This window comes from Rhinopithecus roxellana, chromosome 2 (assembly GCF_007565055.1).
Source record: "Rhinopithecus roxellana isolate Shanxi Qingling chromosome 2, ASM756505v1, whole genome shotgun sequence".
Taxonomy (NCBI): Eukaryota; Metazoa; Chordata; class Mammalia; order Primates; family Cercopithecidae; genus Rhinopithecus; species Rhinopithecus roxellana.
Window position 1 is genome coordinate 125,905,567 of NC_044550.1, and position 22,340 is coordinate 125,927,906.

Genomic DNA, 22,340 nt, shown 5'->3' on the forward strand with positions numbered 1-22,340 from the left:
TGATTAAAAATGTCAAAAACAAGAAACTAGAAATATAGTGTTACCAATGTTATTTGTGTAACATTTGATTAAAACTTTTCATAATTATTTTTATTTTGCAAACATTTTTATATAATTATTTTTGTCATAAATTCTTTATATATTGTGTTATATGTAAAATGGGAAAGAAAGGATGTACATGGAATGGCTTTCAATTAACTGAAACATACTTCATAAGCATCCAAACATTTCTAATACAGAGGATTTCCAAAGATATGTGACTTTCTCTGTTTAATGGAGGACAGAGTTCAGAGTATCTATAAGCTTATAATTTCCATGTGGAATGCAAAGGAAAGTCAGGTCAGAAAAGGTTTGAGACTGGGCGTGGTGGCTCACGCCTGTAATCCCAGCACTTTGGGAGGCCGAGGCAGGCAGATCACGAGGTCAGGAGATCGAGACCATCCTGGCTAACATGGTGAAACCTCGTCTCTACTAAAAAAATACACACAAGAAAATTAGCTGGGTGTGGTGGTGGCTGCCTGTAGTCCCAGCTACTCGGGAGGCTGAGACAGGAAAATGGCGAGAACCCGGGAAGGGGAGCTTGCAGTGAGCCGAGATCACGCCACTGCACTCCAGCCTGGGAGACAGAGCAAACTCCGTCTCAAACAAACAAACAAACAAACAAACAAGATTGAAATTTTTTGAAAAAGTGAATCCATAAAAGGATTAGTTTTCATCCTTCCATCTTTCCCACTCAGAGAAAAAAATCTGAGAGGGAGAGAAAGCAGGATAGGAAGTTGCACCCTGAGAGGATTTTTTCAGAGTTCAAATTGCCTAATAAAATAGCTCAGAGTTATGATAAGGTTTAGGTTATGGTTGTGCATGCGAGTTCCTGAAAGAAAGTGAAGACAAAATGTTTTAGAGAAAGAAAGGTCAAGGAGAGTCAAGTAATACATGCCAATTGACATGACAGTTAATTGTGACTTCATTACTCCATGTTCATTAAAGATATGCAATCTACATTTTTCTTAAAATGATTTACATGAAAAAAATTTGTTCAATTGAATTATTTTCCTTCTTTCAAAGAAGGAAAACTATGTTATATAACCTTGTGTTCTTTTTCTCTTTACCTCTCTAATTTAAAGAAAATCCTAGAGAGTAAATGAGTAAGAAAGAGGAAAAGAGAGAGGGAGAGGGAGAAGAAGGAAAAGAGAAAGACAGAAAAAGAAGAAGAAGATGAAAGAGGAGGAGGAGGAAGAAGAAGGAGTTGCAAAGGAGTAGCATCTTTGCTAACATCTCTTCTCAAAAATTCAGAGTAGGTTTATGTAATGGGTTGTGATAATTTTTCCTTCTGAGCCTGAGCACAACAGTCACGATTTCTTCTCTAGCTGGTACTCCACAAAATCATTACCAATTTACTGAAAGTGGCAAGTGAGATGAATGTATTTTCTAGTTTCATTATAAATGGATCAATTGTATTGCCTCTCGAGAAATTACTAAACAAAAACTGATACATAACTGCAATTATTAACACATCAGTTCATATTTTCCTTTCTATAGGTTATCAATGTATATGAATCTTGCACATATTTAACAAACATGTCAAAATACGTTGCTTGAAATGCAAAGAATAAAATTGTTCTTGTTCCTCACTGAGGAACTTGAAAATCAGTATAAACAAGAAAATGATGAGAAAGATAGAGAAAAAGAGGTTGAAGAAACATGAAAATGGTGGATGAGAGAGAATTGTTTGGAGAGGAGAGAGATGGTTAAGAAAACAGAAGGTTACACTTGAGCTTAACTAGATTTCCATATGATAGATAACACAGCAATGACAGTGGAAGGGATAGCCGATGCAGAGACAAGGAGATGGGGAATAAGGGAGAAACTGAGTAAGTGAAAAATACTGCAATTGCAACAAAAGTAGAGAGTTTTCTTATTGCTATTACTTTACACTGCTGTATCTTCAATTCCTAAAATAATGCTTGGCACTATTCTAGGTGTTCCATAATACTTCCAGACTGAAATTAAAACTTCTAGCATTCTTCTGTTCTAAAGTATTTTCAAAGTTCAGTAAAGATAAGGATATAAAAATGACTTTTCTTTGTTCATGTAGTTTTACACGATGAATGTAACATTATGTATTACACTGGGAAACATTATAATAGGTACGAATTTTAAGTTGTTAGTTATGCAGAACTTTCATTATCATTTCATAACATTGTCAAGTTGTTGGGGAAAGAATTTACTTTGCTTGAGGCCTGGCTTAGTTCTGTCTGTGTATGCTGGCGCTGGGTAGACAAGCACATTTTTTTAAGCTACTTTATAGTGTTCTTCAGAATTGAGCAATACCCTAGGGAGCTGTCAAAGCATTGCCTGAGGTGATTTCATATGTTTGTGCTTATAATTGTGAAAATGTAACTGCAGTCGCACAGCATGAATTTGTACTGGGACAGGTCTACCTAGTGTGACATCTCCTCCAACAATACTCTACCATCCAGAAGCAAGAGAAGAGGGGTTGGGTGTGGGAGTTATCTCAGCTAGGTGATTATTGCTTTGGGCATACGGAAAGTTACTTGAGTAAAAGACAGTAATACTAAGGATAGCATTGAAATAGCAAACTAGGCAAACACCAAGGAGAAAGAATATGAAAATCAAAAAGCTTGAGGAGTCCAGAGCATAAAGTAGCACATTATCCACCTTCCCAGGGGCTCTCAGCTGAATACATTGAGAGAAAACGGCTCTCAGTTTAAGAGAAACTGATTATCCAAGTCATACCACATCCTCTAGGAGAGCCTACATCCAAAGACTGGTGCAAGGCAGCAGCTAGGATGGGGATGGGAGGAGAGAGACAACCTTGACTCAAAGTGGTCAATTTAAAGAAACATCCCAACTCTCCATGGGATTGGCCAAAGCCTTTTCTTCATACTGTGCCACAGTTCAACTCTACTTCACTCATCTACCAAATGTTGAGCCTAAGGGTACTCTCCAATACTACTTCTCTCAACAATATTTATTCATGCTTATCTCCATTTCAAAGTTTATTTTCTGAAGAAACTGAACTAATACATTTGGTACCAAGAATTATCTAATGAACAGTCTTCAAGAATATTTTAGAGACTGCCCGACAGTAGAGACCTCATCACTTGTAGTAGGTGGATTTCTAATAATCCCTGGCATGCTATTGCAGTGCAATTGTTAAAACATTTACTGGTAGAAAGTTGACACCACTAAAGTGCATTGTAATGCTGATTGCAGTATCTTAGGCTAAGAGATATAAGAAGTACTAATTATAAGGAAAATGGAATCAGACAGCTAGGTTGAGTGCCAGTGATACTTTGGAGGATGAAAATGAAACTCTGGGGGTAGTTATTCTCCATTTACAGTTTTAGCAATGCTGACTAAAAGTCAAAGTGACTCCTTGGCAGCATACAAAGAGAAACTCACCTCCTGCAGTCAAGAGGAAGATTATACATGTTTCAGAGTTCAGAGAAAGTTGAATTATCAATCCTGGCCACTCTGGGCTGCCAAGGATAGGGCACTGGTTGAGAAGGAGTGGGACACTGAGACTTACGATGTGGATATCTGACTTAACCTTCTTGGAAATCTCAAAATATCATATTCCCCTGAACCCACTGAGTATGCATAAACGATTCCTCATTTTCTTTCCATGGCTAGCATTTCTCTCTTGCTTGGACATTATGCAAACACGTCAGGATCTACCCTCATTTTCTCTCTTGAGCCCTGGATTTTAACTACGGTCATATTACATGATTCAGCTAAAAAAGGAGTAGGCCTTCTAAGAAAGCAAAGAACCTATATTCCAAAGGAGCTCCATGACCTAGTCTACTCGTTTTGGAAACAGCTCATAAAGTATGTATAATACTAGACCCCAAGAGAGCTATAGGAAAACTTTTGGAAAGTAATGATAGGAGAGGAAAAAAAAAAAAAAAAAAAAAAAAAAGCACATTGACTCCTCGTATACGGGAAGAAAGACCTTGGGAATGAATCCCTGTTAACACTGCTAAATGCCTCTTAGAAACTGGTAGGAAATAATTCACCATATTAAGTGCAGCGGATATTTTTACATTGACAGAGAGTGAAAAAGGGGGGGCAGAAGGCTTAAAAAAGTAGGCATGCGGTGGGGCGCGGTGGCTCAAGCCTGTAATCCCAGCACTTTGGGAGGCCGAGACGGGCGGATCACGAGGTCAGGAGATCGAGACCATCCTGGCTAACACTGTGAAATCCCGTCTCTACTAAAAAATACAAAAAAAACTAGCTGGGCGAGGTGGCGGGCGCCTGTAGTCCCAGCTACTCCGGAGGCTGAGGCAGGAGAATGGCTTAAACCCGGGAAGCGGAGCTTGCAGTGAGCTGAGATCCGGCCACTGCACTCCAGCCCGGGTGACAGAGGGAGACTCCCTCTCAAAAAAAAAAAAAAAGTAGGCATGCTAGAGTAGCTATACTTTGTGAGAACTGAAAACCCACCAACTGATTATGCTTCACAGAGGAGCCCAGAAGACATCCCATTTTATAAAGTAGATAGAGCAGTTCAGGCACGGTACCTCACACCTATAATCCCAGCATTTTGGGAGGCAGAAGCTGGTGGATCACCTGAGCCCAGGAGCTCGAGAGCTGCCTGGTCAACATAAGGAAACCCTGTACTTATCAATAATATGAAGATTAGCCAAACACAGTGGCAGGCACATGTTATCACAGCTACCTGGGAAACTGAGGTAGAAGTATCCCTGAGCCTGGTGAGTAGAGGCTGCAGTAAACAATGATCACACCGTTGCACTCCAGCCTGGGTGACAGAGAGAGATGCTGTCTCAATAAATAAACAAACAAACAAACAAACAAACAAACAAACATGTGCTGTTGAGAGTTAAATCTTAGATATCTTTGTGAAGCTCAAGGATGATTATGCTTTCATAGGTCAGTCTAATGGTAGGAAAAGCTGTAGGAGAACAGAGGTTGCTGAGGGCAATAGTGATGATAAACCTCAGCATAACAGAAACCAAATGGCAGATCAACGGTGTCAGGAATAAGGTGAGCATGCTTATCATAATGGGCAGCAAGATTGGACTGACAGCTAGAAGGACTTAATCTGTCGGTAGGTATTAGAATGTAAAAGAGACTCTACATCCATAGGAGCAAGAGAGATGGGTAGACCATAAGGGCATTGGTTTATTCTTCAAATCAAAATAAAGATTGGATGATAAGAAAACTGACACAACTATCTAATAAAAAGTCACAATGCTTTGCCTCGTCCCTGAACTGGAGCCAGTTTTTAAACCTGGAACCCACTAAGGAAAGAAGCAGCTAGATCCTCTGGAGGAGGGATCCTGTGACAGTACAGCCAAAGTATAATACCTCTCTTGCCAGTAACACAGACCAACGCTGAGACCATTATATGTCATTATCCCTGAAGCAGATCAATAATCCATTTAAATAAGACCCTTTGCAACTGGAAAATGCATCAATTAATGGTAAGTAAGATTTACAGGTATATTGGCGGTGGATTTATATTTCCCTTTGGAACTCAGCCAGCAACACTATCCATGTCAGTGTTTGATGTCTCAGCATGGGATCTTATATAACATCTCATTCAACTAAGAAACCCAATTAAAGGCAAAGTACGGCATGGGATCCAGTGATCCTACAGTATAAGTTATCATTCAGAAGCTGCTGCAGGCCTTAAAGTATAATAGGATATGGGGTGGCCTCTTTAAAGTACGACTGAGTATTCTGATTAAAACTGATACTCGGCAAGATGAGACATCATCCTTCAGGGGCAGGGAGAAATATATACATTTATAAATATGCATGTATACATTTATTTATAAATTATATTATCTATATATAAGCCTAAATAAATGTACATGTATATATGTATATCTGTAGATATAGATAGATATATCTCAATGATAATTATATGGTGCTGTGTTCCAGTAGATAGACTACTTAGTTCTAAGAACCCAGGCATGAAAATAGCAGTGAGGATGATGACACTCTTCATCAATCTTAGTGGTCCACTTGTAGAATGTTGCATCTTATTTCTACAACTCTGGGCTACTCAGATTTAGAGGTCAAAATCTTTAGTTATAGAAATCTGTTGTAGCAGGAAAATGCTTTTACAAGAAAACTGACCAAGAGTCCTAACTGACTATATCCCAGTTACTTTTGGATCCTTATACCACTCTGATGTGCTCTACCAATGTTCTCTACACATTCCCCATTTGATTCATTGGTACCTTTGTTGTTACTCCATTTCAACTTAACTCCCTTACACAGTCCTACTGTTTTCAGCAACCGTCAGTTGACCCTGGGAGGACTCTAATAAACTACCTACACACAAATTTTCATCTCAGAGTCTTTCCCTTGGAACTTAAAGTACAAAAGATAACCCAAAAGTAGATTAATCAAATAGGTACTAGATAGTTACCTTACTTCATCTAACCTAATTTCTATCAATTTTAAAAGAAAACAGTATTTTAATATTAAAACATATTCTAGTTAAATAGTGATAAAATGCAACCTTTTCACTTATGTTTATTTTATGAGCTCTTTGAGATTTATTTAGACTTAGATATTTGTTGTATATAATTATTGAGTATGCATTTAAAAAGCTCTAAATGATATAATGTAATAACCTATAATTGATTAAGCTATATCTAAAATATGTTTTCATTCAGGTTCTGACTCTTACAATTCAATAGCTGGCACAACCACTATTGCTTATGTTTTCTTGCATAATATTCTCCTCCATACTATGAACAGCCTAGCAGAAACAGCATTTCTTAAAGGATGCTGTGTTGCTGTCTTTGGGATTCACTTACAAGACACTAACACCCACACTGCAGGTTTTGGTGCTGGAGATTTTCTTTCTACAATCTATTTCATTCTGATGAATGAATGAATGATTATGAATAAGATGCTCAGCAAAAGTAGGTGATATATAAAATCTCCAGAACAAGACAGTAAGTAAGTAAATTACTTTTTAAAACATACGTATCACAGGTGGTTAGGGGAAACATAGCTATACCTATACTTCTATGCTGTATTTACAGAGAACCACTTTGCTATTGCACAGGTGATATTAATGACAAGAGACAAATAAATAAATAAATGAGAAGGTCTGCATTTTCCTAGTCCCAATGTTATCCTAAGAAACTAGGTTAATATCTACCAATCATTTGTATTAATTACAGATAACTACTTAAATCTTTTTGTGGCCTGTTACTTCTTAGGGAATGTTCTGCTTCATGAAGGATACCTAGGTTCATACATCTAAATTAAATAGAGATTTTTGTTTGTTCCTTTTCCCTGATACTTATCTTTCTGTAGTTTAAATACAGCTAAGGACTCGCCCAAGGCAAATTTGGAATGTATGGATATACAGTGAAGCAATCCAAACCAAAAAACATGGCAAGATACGTTCATGCAAAGTCAATCAACAACACAGCTATTTATTAAGGTTAGTAAAGAAAAAAGCAGAAATGATGAGAAGGGGTTTAATACATGTCACCAAGCAGGGGACAAGAGAGACAATTTCAAAGTCAGGATTCCAGGACCTGTAGAGGGTTCGAATAGCCACAGGGAACCTTGACACTGTTCTAGAAATGAAAATGTGCTAAACAAGAGCCAGAGTAGATGAGGAGGCATTTCAGGAAAGATAAGGTAGAGACATTTCCTGAAGCGTGATGTTGAACAGAACATCCTTTATCTCACGGCGTTCTAGGCAGCCCTCACAGTGCCTACTCTTCCTCTGAGGTGGCAGAAGTTTCCGACAGGGAGCTCAATAATGACTGTAAAACAGACACAATTACTATAAATGCTGAAAGAGTTAAACAATATTGCAGCTTAAACCATAATCAACCATGGCAACTAGGAAATTTGTCTCCAGATGCCTGCATAACGGTGAGTGCTTTGATGGACTAGAGAATCTTCTCAGTTCAGAGGAATTCACAGTCCCTTGATTTTTCATTGAATAAATATCGATTTAGCACCCATAATTTGCCACACATTTTCCAAATACCAATGTTAACATTTCAAAAAATAGAAAAAACTTGGATTTTTGAGTAGCACCATGCATGTTTAGCATCAACTATTCACCAAAAAATCAACTTTATACACACTATTAAATATTGTGCATGAACAATAATATACTTCGGTAAATTATATAGGGCGTTAACTATTACAAAATTCCTGTAACATGTATTAGAATTGTTTTATAGTGTTCACTTGAATTTGATGTGCATTTATTTTCTTTCCCAGGAGGTTTATAAGCTAACACTCTAACTTACTCTTTTGTTTTTGTCTCTCACCAAACAAAGTAAGAATTAAGAATTTATTAACAAGTAATTGATCATGAAAAAAAGTCAAAAAGATTTCTGCAAATGTAAAGTTAGGGAATATTACTAATGGTATTTTGCATTGAAAGACTAAGGGGGAAGATACATATTTCCTGTGATTTGGTGTATGAAAATCTCATTTTAAATATATAGACAATTGTTATGCATAACTCATTTATACCTAACAGTTTTTGTATGTGCTACAACTGATCCATTCATATTGATTATACTCTAGGTTAATCAGATTGAAAAACAGATGGTTTGAAATGTGTTTCATTAATAATCCATTTCAAATTGTGACTCACATGTGCATAATATTTTCCTCTGTTTTATTCAACTTATTTTATAATTAGACACATGAATTTATCTGACAAATGTTAGAAAGAATAGGTAAAATTTTATAGACATTATGTTTAATATCAGGTTTCATAAAAAGCCTTTGTAATGTTCTTTGACGTTTTCTTGCCCAACAAGGAAAAAACATGAGATCAAAGATTGCTCCTTTAAAGTAGAAAACATCTCTCAGTTCATAAGTTTCTTTACCCTGGAGTGTTTTCCCTGGTGCTTTATTATCAAGGGCTCCAGATTAAAACCAGATCCCTGGAGGACAAAAACATACCTGTATTCCTCTTGCATTTTCTCACTACTCTAGAGCAATATTCCTTTCTGAAGAGAAGCTCAAGAAATATTGTTTGTTCACAACTTAATCCAATTTATTTTTAGTAATTTAGAGATGAAAGGGAGTTGCATGAATGCTTCCAATTGTTACTATCGTAAGTTTCCTAAGGAAAGCAAGAAAACAAACGTTGCATGCATGTGCGCATTATAGAAACACCTTTGTATAAAGGACATATTACTTCACTTGTATTTCAAAATGCATGGCTTCTTCTACAAGTGTTTTATCAAGAGAATTTATTTTGTAGAAGGAAAAAATATGGAAGGAAAACTACTAGTAGCTATAAAAACATTCATGCTGCATTTATCTATTTCATTGTTAAGACACTATTTTTAAAATGTTTTCCTGTTGTGTCGTTTTGTATTCATCTGTGTGTGGTTATGAAGTTAGCAATAGGCTGCTAACACTAGTTGAATATCAGGGTTTAGAAAGGTAATTAACTTTTACTTCTTGGAAAAGCAGCGTGACTTCCATATATTTATTTGTTGACTAATTCAGCAGCTTTTTAGTTGAATTTCGTTTTTAATCCATACTTTGAATTACGTTGTTTTTGTAGATGATTTTCCTTGTTAAGATGCTAGGAGTTCTTGAATGGATTCTAATATTGAGTAGTCTGAAAGATCATCACTTTAAGTATCTGGCATTCTTAAGTAGAAATATATTGATCAGACAACACCTCTTACATAATCCTAATGCTCTGAGGAAAAGGCCTTTCCTTGGCAGCTATGGAGATAGATGGGAAAACATCCACTCTTAAAGTTATTTAAATGCTTATACATGAGGACAGCTTCAATAACTAAAGATATCTGTAAGTTCGTATGAGCATGGTAAAAGCTACCTTTATTTAAAATGCAATTTATCTATACAAAGTAGGTAAGGAGCTCCTCCTACCTACCTGACACTAAATTTTTGCATTTCCTGAGTCTAAGAAGTACTCTGGCTTTATTACACACTAAATAATTGATACACTTTTAGAAAGACTTTTTCATGCAGGCTGTGCATGTCTGGGTGTCTATGTAAAACAGATGGCATGTTAAAATTAGGAAAGCTCTAGGAGTCCTTAAAAAGGGACTCTTTAGAAAAGGTGTGGTTGGGTATTAAAGAACCCAAGGGTGTAGGTTGGATGTAAGAAAGAGTACAATAATCTGGGGCAGAGAACATGGAGTGGTGGTTCCTAGAAACTTGAAGGAGAGTGTCCAGTGGAGAAGAAATCTTTGAGAGGGTCAGTGACCTTCAGGGGAGAGACACAGTCAGCAGAGGCAGTCCCTCAAAGAAGGAACTAGTGGAACAATTACCATTATCTCATTTTTTTGCCTTTCCTTTTAACTCTGGGCATACCATTGGCCCAAGCTAAACTAAAGGCAGAAGGCGGGGAATTTGTTTGTGTAATCTGTGCAGGTCATTCTTCCAGTGCAGAGAGCAGGAGAAAAGTGGAGAAATGTGCAGGGTGGATGTGAAAAGATACATAGATGATATATAGAACATATGAGAACCAGTGAGGGCAAAGTGGAACATTTCAATAGCTTCAGATTTAATGCCTATATAGTCTTTGCTTCTTTTTGGGCATCAAACCCCAACAATGGATTATCCGGTAAGCAGAATGACTTTCCTTTAGTCAGTAGAGGGTAGTCTTGAGTGATTATGTAGGTGAAAGAAGAATACTACTAGGAGGCTAGTAGAACATTTCTATTTCCCTAATAGAGAAATTTGGAATGAAGAATGTAACTGTGTATAATGTGCCACAGTGGACATACCACTGCATATGTAGGCATCACTGTTCAAAGTTAAATGAAATATCAGGAAGAGGCCAGGCACGGTGGCTCACGCCTGTAATCCCAGCACTTTGGGAGGCCGAGGTCGGTGGATCACGAGGTCAAGAGATTGAGACCATCTGGGGCAACATGGTGAAACCCTATCTCTACTAAAATTACAAAAATTAGCCGGATGTGGTGTCATGCTCCTGTAATCCCAACTACTCGGGAGGCTGAGGTAGGAGAATCACTTGAACCCAGAGGCAGAGGTTGCAGTGCGCCGAGATCGTGTCACTGTACTCTAGCCTGGGACACAGCGAGATTCCCTCTAAAAAACAAACAAACAAACAAACAAAAATCAGGAAGAAACTTTAATTTATAATATATGGTAGCAAATTAAAATAAGCAATCATTTTCTAAAAATTATGAAATAAATGCTATTAAGTTGAATCTAAAAAAAATCAAGGTTAGTTTTCAATTTTGATTACTTCACAACTAGAATCACTGGTTTACTTTTATTCTCAGATTTTTATGTACATGAGAGTATTTAGACTTTATTCCAAAATTGTATGTATTCTCGTTATCCTTTGGATAAGTTCATGTAGAGAATGGCCTTTGGATTTCTTCAGCAATATTCAACCGTAAGCCCTCCTCTTAGAAAAATTGTAGAGATATCTAATAAGGTGTATTACATAAATGTTGTCCTACAGTCTCCCCATACCAATTTGGGAAACTTTCTTTCTCTACCTGCAGCAATCTGTGTGAATGGAGTTTAGGATTTAGAAACACAATTCTTAATTTACTCTTTTTCAAGAGAGGAGGGTTGAGTTATTTGATTATTAAATCTGGTAGCAGTAATGTAGCATTGTGGCTCTGTTCTATTTTTCCTCTCTTCTGGGAGAAAGAAGCAGTTTGGGTGGGTGGGAAGAAGAGAGAAGTATTCTTTTAAAATGGCAAATTAAATATCTCTCACTATATTCGCTGGGAACACACCCTTAAGAATCAATAGAAAATAGTTCCAAAGGTGAGACATACTTGAGGGGAAAAATTCAAGAAGATCAACGTAAACCAATGAAAGAGTACCTGGGAGACTGTCAAGAATAAATGATTATTGCAGGATAATATCCAAGTGTTGCCTTCGTCCTGAGGGAATCCCACATGAATGTTGTAGAACTGAGGCGAGGGGAAAGCACAAGAATAAAGAAACATTTTCAGGGAGCCAAGAAGAACTTTTTTTGGAAAATTTGCAAGTTTTTATGCATACAGTTCTAAGGCTAATTTTAAATCCCTAATGAAAAATGTTATGAAATACAGGTAATGATATTTTTAACCCCTACCTAGGAAATCTAATGATCAAATTAATAGATTTTGATGTGAAGTTGAATCGTGTCTCCTGTTTACGTTTCTCTTAGTTTTTTGTTGAAAAAGCAATTCTAATTAAAAGTAAATGAATTAAATACATTATGCTTGATGAATTACAAAAGTTTATCACTGGAGATGTTAGAATATGTACTAACTAGGATGATGGATAGAAAAAATGAAACGTTGGTAAATTACATACAAAGACAAAGTATATTACTTTTATTTATTTATTTATTTATTTATTTATTTATTTATTTAATTATTATACTTTAAGTACTAGAGTACACGTACATAATGTGCAGGTTTGATACATATGTATATTTGTGCCATGTTGGTGTGCTGTACTCATCAACTCATCAGCACCCATCAACCTGTCATTTACATCAGGTATAACTCCCCAATGCAATCCCTCCCCACTCCGCCCTCCCCATAATAGGCCCCAGTGTGTGATGTTCCCCTTCCCAAGTCCAAGTGATCTCATTGTTCAGTTCCCACCTATGAGTGAGAACATGCGGTGTTTGGTTTTCTGTTCTTGTGATAGTTTGCTGAGAATGATGGTTTCCAGCTTCAACCATGTCCCTACAAAGGACACAAACTCATCCCTTTTCATGGCTGTATAGTATTCCATGGTGTCTATGTGCCACATTTTCTTTTCTTTTTTTTTTTTTTTTTTTTTTTATAAAATATTAATCTTTATTTTTGAGTTGGAGTTTCACTCTTGTTGCCCAGGCTGGAGTGCAATGGTCAATCTCCACTCACTGCAACCTTCACCTCCTGGGTTCAAGTGATTCTCCTGCATGCCACATTTTCTTAATCTAATCTGTCACTGATAGACATTTGGGTTGATTCCAAGTCTTTGCTATTGTGAATAGTGCCGCAATGAACATACGTGTGCATGTGTCTTTATAGGAGCATGATTCATAATCCTTTGGGTATATACCCAGTAATGGGATGGCGGGGTCATATGGTACTCCTAGATCTAGATCCTTGAGGAATCGCCATACGGTTTTCCATAATGGTTGAACTAGTTACAATCCCACCAACAGTGTAAACATATTCCTGTTTCTCCACATCCTCTCCAGCACCTGTAGTTTACTGACTTTTTAATGATTGCCATTCTAACTGAAGTGAGATGGTATTTCATTGTGGTTTTGATTTGCATTTCTCTGATGGCCAGTGATGATGAGCATTTTTTCATGTATCTGTTGGCTGTAAGCATGTCTTCTTTTGAGAAATGTCTGTTTGAGTCCTTTGCCCACTTTTTGATGGGGTTGTTTGTTTTTTTCTTGTAAATTTGTTTGAGTTCTTTGTAGGTTCTGGATATTAGCCTTTTGTCAGATGAGTAGATTGCAAAAATTTTCTCCCATTCTGTAGGTTGCCTATTCACTCTGATGGTAGTTTCTTTTGCTGTGCAGAAACTCTTTAGTTTAATTAGATCCCATTTGTCAATTTTAGGTTTTGTTGCCATTGCTTTTGGTGTTTTTGACATGAAGTCCTTGCCCATGCCTATGTCCTGAATGATATTAGCTAGATTTTCTTCTAGGGTTTTTATGGTATTAGGTCTAACATTTAAGTCTGTAATCCATCTTGAATTAATTTTCATATAAGGAGTAAGGAAAGGATCCAGTTTCAACTTTCTACTTATGGCTAGCCAATATTCCCAGCACCATTTATTAAATAGGGAATCCTTTCCCCATATCTTGTTGTTGTCAGGTTTGTCAAAGATCAGATGGCTGAAGATGTGTGGTATTATTTCTGAGGACTCTGTTCTTTTCCATTGGTCTATATCTCCGTTTTGGTACCAGTACCATGCTGCTTTGGTTACTGCAGCCTTGTAGTATAGTTTGAAGTCAGGTAGCGTGAAGCCTCCAGCTTTGTCCTTTTGACTTAGGATTGTCTTGGCAATGCGGGCTCTGTTTTGGTTCCATATGAACTTTAAAGCAGCTTTTTCCAATTCTGTGAAGAAACTCATTGGTAGCTTGATGGGGATGGCATTGAATCTATAAATGACCTTGGGCAGTATGGCCATTTTCACGATATTGATTCTTCCTGTCCATGAGCATGGTATGTTCTTCCATTTGTTTGTGTCCTCTTTTATTTTACTGAGTAGTCGTTTGTAGTTGTCCTTGAAGACATCCTTTACATCCCTTGTAAGTTGGATTCCTAGGTATTTTATTCTCTTTGGGCAATTGTGAATGGAAGTTCATTCCTGATTTGGTCTCTGTTTGACTGTTACTGGTGTATAAGAATGCTTGTGATTTTTGCACATTAATTGTGTATCCTGAGACTTTGCTGAAGCTGCTTATCAGCGTAAGGAGATTTTGGGCCGAGATGATGGAGTTTTCTAAATATATAATCATATCATCTGCAAACAGGGACAGTTTGACTTCTTCTTTTCCTATCTGAATACCCTTGATTTCTTTCTCTTGCCTGATTGCCCTAGTCAGAACTTCCAACACTATGTTGAATAGGAGTGGCGAGAGAGGGCATACCTGTCTTGTGCCAGTTTTCAAAGGGAATGCTTCCAGTTTTTCCCCATTCAGTATGATATTGGCAGTGGGTTTGTCATAAATAGCTCTTATTATTTTGAGATACGTTCCATCAATACCGAATTTATTGTGAGTTTTTAGCATGAAGGGCTGTTGAATTTTGTCAAAGGCTTTTTCTCCATTTATTGAGATAATGATGTGGTTTTTGTCTTTAGTTCTTTTTATATGCAGGATTACATTTCTTGATTTGTGTATGTTGAACCAGCCTTGCATCCCAGGGATGAAGCCCACTTGATCATGGTGGATAAGCTTTTTGATGTGCTGCTGGATTCGGTTTGCCACTATTTTATTGAGGATTTTTGTATTGATGTTCATCAGGGATATTGGCCTAAAATTGTCTTTTTTTGTTGTGTCTCTGCCAGGTTTTGGTATCAGGATGATGTTGGCCTCATAAAATGAGTTAGGGAGGATTCCCTCTTTTTCTATTGATTGGAATACTTTCAGAAGGAGTGGTACCAGCTCCTCCTTGTGCCTCTGGTAGAATTCAGCTGTGAATCCATCTGGTCCTGGACTTTTTTTGTTTGGTAGGCTATTAACTATTGCCTCAGTTTCAGAGCCTGCTATTGATCTATTCAGGGATTCAACTTCTTCCTGGTTTAGTCTTGGGAGAGTGTAAGTGTCCAGGAAATTATTCATTTCTTCTAGATTTTCTAGTTTATTTGCATAGAGGTGTTTATAGTATTCTCTGATGTTAGTTTGTATTTCTGTGGGGTCGGTGGTGATTTCCCTTTTATCATTTTTTATTGCGTCTATTTGTTTCTTCTCTCTTTTCGTCTTTATTAGTGTTGCTAGCAGTCTATCAATTTTGTTGATCTTTTCAAAAAACCAACTCCTAGATTCATTGATTTTTTGGAGGGTTTTTTGTGTTTCTATCTCCTTCAGTTCTGCTCTGATCTTAGTTATTTCTTGCCTTCTGCTAGCTTTTGAATGTATTTTCTCTTGTTTCTCTCGTTCTTTTAATTGTGATTTTAGAGTGTCAATTTTCAATCTTGCCTGCTTTCTCTTGTGGGCATTTAGTGCTAAAAATTTCCCTCTACACACAGCTTTAAATGTGTCATAGAGATTCTGGCATGTTGTATCTTTATTCTCATTGGTTTCAAAGAACATATCTATTTCTGCCTTCATTTCATTATGTACCCAGTAGTCATTCAGGAGCAGGTTATTCAGTTTCCATGTAGTTGAGTGGTTTTGATTGAGTTTCTTAGTCCTGAGTTCTAGTTTGATTGCACTGTGGTCTGAGAGACAGTTTGTCATAATTTCTGTTCTTGTACATTTGCTGAGGAGTGCTTTACTTCCAATTATGTGATCAATTTTGAAATAAGTACGATGTGGTGCTGAGAAGAATGTATATTCTTTTGTTTTGGGGTGGAGAGTTCTGTAGATGTCTATTAGGTCTGCTTGCTGCAGAGATGAGTTCAATTCCTAGATATCCTTGTTAACTTTCTGTCTCGTTGATCCATCTATTGTTGACAGTGGGTTGTTGAAGTCTCCCATTATTATCCTATGGGAGTGTAAGTCTCTTTGTAAGTCTCTAAGGACTTGCTTTATGAATGTGGGTGCTCCTGTATTGGGTGCATATATATTTAGGATAGTTAGCCCTTCCTGTTGAATTGATCCCTTTACCATTGTGTAATGGCCTTCTTTGTCTCTTTTGATCTTTGATGGTTTAAAGTCTGTTTTATCAGAGACTAGGATTGCAACCCATGCCTTTTTATGTTCTCCATTTGCTTGGTAGATCTTCCCCCATCCCTTTATTTTGAGCCTATGTATGTCTCTGCATGTGAGATGGGTCTCCTGAATACAGCAAACTGATGGGTCTTGACTCTTTATTCAGTTTGCTAGTCTATGTCTTTTAATTGAACCATTTAGCCCATTTACATTTAATGTTAATATTCTTATGTGTGAACTTGATCCTGTCATTGTGATATTAACTGGTTTTTTCTCTCATTAGTTGATGCAGTTTCTTCCTAACATCGATGTTCTTGACATTTTGGCATGCTTTTGCAATGGCTGGTACCGGTTGTTCCTTTCTGTGTTTAGTGCTTCTTTCAGGGTCTCTTGTAAGGCAGGCCTGGTGGTGACAAAATCTCTCAGCATTTGCTTATCTATAAAGGATTTTATTTCTCCTTCACTTATGAAAATTAGTTTGGCTGGATATGAAATTCTGGGTTGAAAATTCTTTTCCTTAAGAATACTGAACGTTGGTCCCCACTCTCTTCTGCCTTGGAGAGTTTCTGCCGAGAGATCTGCTGTTAGTCTGATGGGCTTCCCTTTGTGGGTAACCGGACCTTTCTCTCTGGGTGCTCTTAACATTTTTTCCTTCATTTCAACTTTGGTGAATCTGACAATTATGTGTCTTGAAGTTGCTCTTCTTGAGGAGTATCTTTGTGGCGTTCTGTATATTTCCTGAATTTGAATGTTGGCCTGCCTTACTAGGTTGGGGAAGTTCTCCTGGATGATATCCTGAAGAGTGTTTTCCCCCTTGGTTCCATTTTCCCCCTCACTTTCAGGCACCCCAGTCAGATGTACGTTAGATCTTTTCACATAATCCCATACTTCTTGAAGACACTGTTCATTTCTTTTTCCTCTTTTTTCTTTAGACTTCTTGCTTCATTTCATTCATTTGATGCTCAGTCACTGATACTCTTTCTTCCAGTTGATCGAGTCTGTTACTGAAGCTTGTGTATTTGTCACATAGTTCTCATGTCATGGTTTTTACCTCTGTCAGTTCATTTATGGCCTTCTATGCATTGATTACTCTAGTTATCTATTCTTCCATTCTTTTTTCTAGATTTTTAGTTTCTTTGTGCTGGGTATGTAATTCCTCCTTTAGCTCTGAGAAGTTTGATGGACTGAAGCCTTCTTCTCTCAACTCATCAAAGTCATTCTCCATCCAGCTTTGATTCGTTGCTGGTGATGAGTTGCATTCCTTTGGAGTGGGAGACTGCACTCTTATTTTTTGAATTTCCAGCTTTTCTGCCCTGCTTTTTCTCCATCTTTGTGGTTTTATCTGCCTTTGGTCTTTGATGATGGTGATGTACTGATGGGGTTTTCTTGTGGGTGTCTTTCCTGTTTGTTAGTTTTCCTTCTAACAGTCAAGTCCCTCAACTGTAGGTCTGCTGGAGACTGCTTGAGGTCCACTCCAGACCCTGTTTGCTTGGGTATAAGCAGCAGAGGCTGCAGAAGATAGAATATTGCTGAACAGCAAGTGTACCTGTCTGATTCTTGCTTTGGATGCTTTGTCTCGGGGTGTACCCTGCCGTGTGAGGTGTGGAGTGTTGGTCTGCCCCTCGTGGGGGATGTCTCCCAGTTAGGCTACTCAGGGGTCCGGTACCCACTTGAGCAGGCACTCTGTCCGTTCTCAGATGTCAACCTCCATGTTGGGAGATCCACTGCTCTCTTCAAAGCTGTCAGACAAGGTCGTTTGCCTCTGCAGAGGTTTCTGCTGCTTTTTTTGTTTGTTTGTTTAGCTGTGCTCTGTCCCCAGAGGTGGAGTCTACAGAGACAGGCAGGCCTCCTTGAGCTGCTGTTGGCTCTACCCAGTTGGAGCTTCCCAGTGGCTTTGTTTATCTACTTAAGCCTCAGCCATGGTGGGCACCCCTCCCCCAGCCTGGCTGCTGCCTTGCCATTAGATCACAGACTGCTGTGCTAGCAATGAGGGAGGCTCTGCAAGTGTGGGATCCTCCCAGCCAGGTGTGCAATATAATCTCCTGATGTGCCATTTGCTAAGACCATTGGTAAAGCGCAGTATTAGGGTGGGAGTTATTCGATTTTGCAGGTGTTGTGTGTCTCAGTTTCCCTGGCTAGGAAAAAGGATTCCCTTCCCTGTTGCACTTCCCAGGTGGGGTGATGCCTCGCCCTGCTTCAGCTCTCGCTGGTCCGGCTGCAGCAACTGACCAGCACTGATTGTCTGGCACTCCCTAGTGAGATGAACCCAGTACCTCAGCTGAAAATGCAGAAATCACCCATCTTCTGTGTTCCTCACGCTGGGAGCTGGAGACTGGAGCTGTTCCTATTCGGCCATCTTCATCTCCCCTTGCTTATTTTTGAATTGGACTGCTTATTTTTCTCTTGCTAAATTGTTCAAGTATATTTCTTTATAAAGGTTTAGACAAAGTCACAAAGAGAGATTTGGTAAATGAAGTACACAGTCTATATTATGAAATTCTTCTTAGTATACAGCATTTTGGCAATGATGAGTAAAATAAACTCATTGGTTATTAATTGCACTTCTTAAACATTTCAATACAATTTACAATGTTTAATGGGTATTCAACATAACATGACTTCTCTATTTGTTTTCCAATTACATACAAGTGATGACTGTCTTGCTTCTTTCTTGCCCTTTATTTTGCCAGTGGGGACAGATGTTTCTAAGCTTCTCTCAGATAATATACTCTGTATCTTATTTCTGCTGTAACTGGTCTTCTGAATTCTTGTTATTCCTATGACCATGATTCCATGATTCATTTTTTATGAAAAGATGCTAAAAGTTATTTGTGTCCCTTTGTGTAATCCTATATTTCTAATTTTAATAAATAACCATAATATTTGTTAGCACTATCTCAAGATGTTTTTAATGATCGAAAGAAATTCTTGCCCATTTACCTTTTCATTTCACAAAAGAAAAAAAAAAAAGAACACAATTAAATGAAGCTTCTTTATTCTATTTCTCCTTTAGAAAACAGTTCCTGAATTTCTCAAGTATTATTGCAAATGTAAATAAATAATGCTTATAGAAAATTACATCCTTTTATACTGCTTCCTGCTAGATCTTCCTCTGCAATTATATTTCCTGAAAAAGAAACCCTTTTTATTTTGTAAGCCACATTTCACCTATGCCTCACAAGCCCAGTTAACTCAGAAAATATTCTTAGCTTTAGAAGCTAAACTTCAATTGGTTATACTATAAATCTCTTTTATTTTTCAATGTATTACAATAATCCTCTTTCTTACTCTGCCTGTCTATAGTAAGCATCTTTTTATACACAAGGATATACCTTCAATCAAGTTTAGCTGGGAACAAGCATGCTTGAGATTAACCTGTGGCTGCCACATTAAAAAATTTCTGCTAATGAATCATTTGCTAATGTGAGGACAGAAAATAATCCTTGTTATTATGGAAGGCTTGTGAAATTAATTTTAGTTTATAAAACTGAAATTATTAATAGTTTTAATTAATGCCTACCATGTATTAAATACAAACAAATGCAAGGCCTTGTGATATACACAGTCCATTATTATTCCCACTGCTATTATTATTATTTTCCCACCACTGTGCAACAAATTTCCACAAATGTAGCAGCTTGCAACAGCATATGCTTATTATCACACAGTTACCAAAGGGCAGGAATCAGAGCACAGTTTATTTGTGTCTTCTGCTCAATATCTGACATAGCCATATCAAAGGTGTCGGCAGGGCATGGTGGCTCATGCCTGTAGTCCCAGCACTTTGGGAGGCTAAGGCAGGAAGATCACTTGAGCACAGGAGTTCAAAACCAGTATGGACAACATATCAAAAACCCTGACTCTACAAAAAAAAAAAAAAAAAAAAAAAAAATTAGCTGGACATGGTAGTGCCTGCCTGTAGTCCCAGTTACTCAGGATATTGAGATAGGTGGTATCACCTGAGCCAGGGGAAGTCAAGGCTGAAGGAAACCAAGCTCACACCACTGTACCACTCCAGCCTGGGAGAGAGAGTGAGACTCTCTGTCAAAAAAAGAAAAGAAAAGAAAGAAAGAGAGAAGAAAGAGAAAGGAAGGAAGGAAGGAAGGAAGGAAGGAAGGAAGGAAGGAAGGAAGGAAGGAAGGAAGGAAGGAAGGAAGGAAGGAAAAGGAAGGGAGGGAGGGAGGGAAGGAGGGAGGGAGGGAGGGAGGGAGGGAGGGAGGAGGAGGAAGGAAGGAAGGAAGGAAGGAAGGAAGGAAGGAAGGAAGGAAGGAAGGAAGGAAGGAAGGAAGGAAGGAAAACAAATACAAAGTTATGTGCCACTGGGCCTGTGACCTCACCTAAGGCTTAGGGTCCTCTTCCCAACTCACATGGTTGAAAGCAGAATTCATTTTCTTGCAGATGTATATATCGTTGACAGCTTATTTCTTCAAGGCCGAGAGAATTGCTTCTCTGCAGCTCTGAGTCTTATAAAGGGCTCAGCTGATTAGGTCTGGCCCAGCCAAGATAATTTTCATTTTGATCAAATTAAAGTCAACTGATTTACATTTACAAAATTCTTTCATATCTGTCATTTAATGCAACCTATTATGACAGTGGCATCTATCATATCCACAATGCATAGTCACACTAAGAGGGAGGGGGTTGATTATGCAGAATATGCATGCCAGAGAGTGGAAACATTGGAAACAGTCTTAGAATTCTTCCTACCAATGTATCTTTCTGTGGTGGTCAAAATAGCTGTAACAAATATAGTTCAGGGTTGTAATAAGAACACATACATACATACATGCATACTGAGTAGGTCCATGCACACTCCTGGTTTAAGAAATTTGGAAAAATATGTATACATATATTTCTGCCAGGCATATGTAAGTCCAAATAGCTTTAAATTTTTGCTTACTATATCTATTGTGAAAATGTTTTTGTGTATACTAGAGAGAGATGTAGAGATGACTTATGTAAGCATCTGGATTTCTTTCTTCCTACCCTAGGTAGTTACAAACAACCAGATGTTCTCTTAAATTAACTCCTTATTAATCTAGCCAAGCCCAAGCACCTGTATTTCAAAGAGTTCTATGTTTTAATGAAGCAAAATAACTACAGTTGCTATGTTATAATGACTAATGAGTCTGAATACTTATTTTTATCTTTAATAGGTTGTAGAAGAGACCTTAGTGAGAAAAGTGAGTTAGCAAGAAAAGTAAGTTTTAAGGCAAAGTAAATGAAAGAAGTACTCAACATTTATTCATTTATTTTATTTTATTTTATTTTATTTTATCTATTTTATTTTATTTTGTTTTTTTGAGACGGAGTCTCGCTCTGTCGCCCAAGCTGGAGTGCAGTGGCGTGATCTTGGCTCACTGCAAGCTCTGCTTCCCAGGTTCACACCATTCTCCTGCCTCAGCCTCCCCAGTAACTGGCCTGGTTAATTTATTTTTGTATTTTTAGTAGAGAAGGAGTATCGCCATGTTAGCCAGGATGGTCTCAATCTCCTGACCTTGTGATCCACGTGCCTCAGCCTCCCAAAGTGCTGGGATTACAGGCATGAGCCACCGTTCCCCACCTCAACATTTATTTTAAGAAATTGCATTCAGTTAATAATTATTTAAAACCTGGTGTGCTAACAATAGTACCACTTTTCATTCATATGTGTTTTAAGGCTAACAAAGCTTTTTTTTTTTTTTTAAGTATTTTTAATTTAATTATAAAAATAATCACACCCACTTTAAAATGACCAATATCTCTATATTTTTACTTTCTTATAGAAGCTGAAATCAAAATAATATTTTCAAGATCTTGTCTGACACCACTAACATGTTTCTAAAGTTGAAATGAGTATTTCTTGATAACTGTAATTCTCAGAAGCAGTAGGAGTTCACATAGTCCCAGAAAATAATTTACTTATTTTTTATTTGGGGTAAACCAAGCAATATGATCATTATGCATTCCACAAATCAAAATACCTTTTTAAAATGTATCTACATTATCTGCTGTTTCAATACTT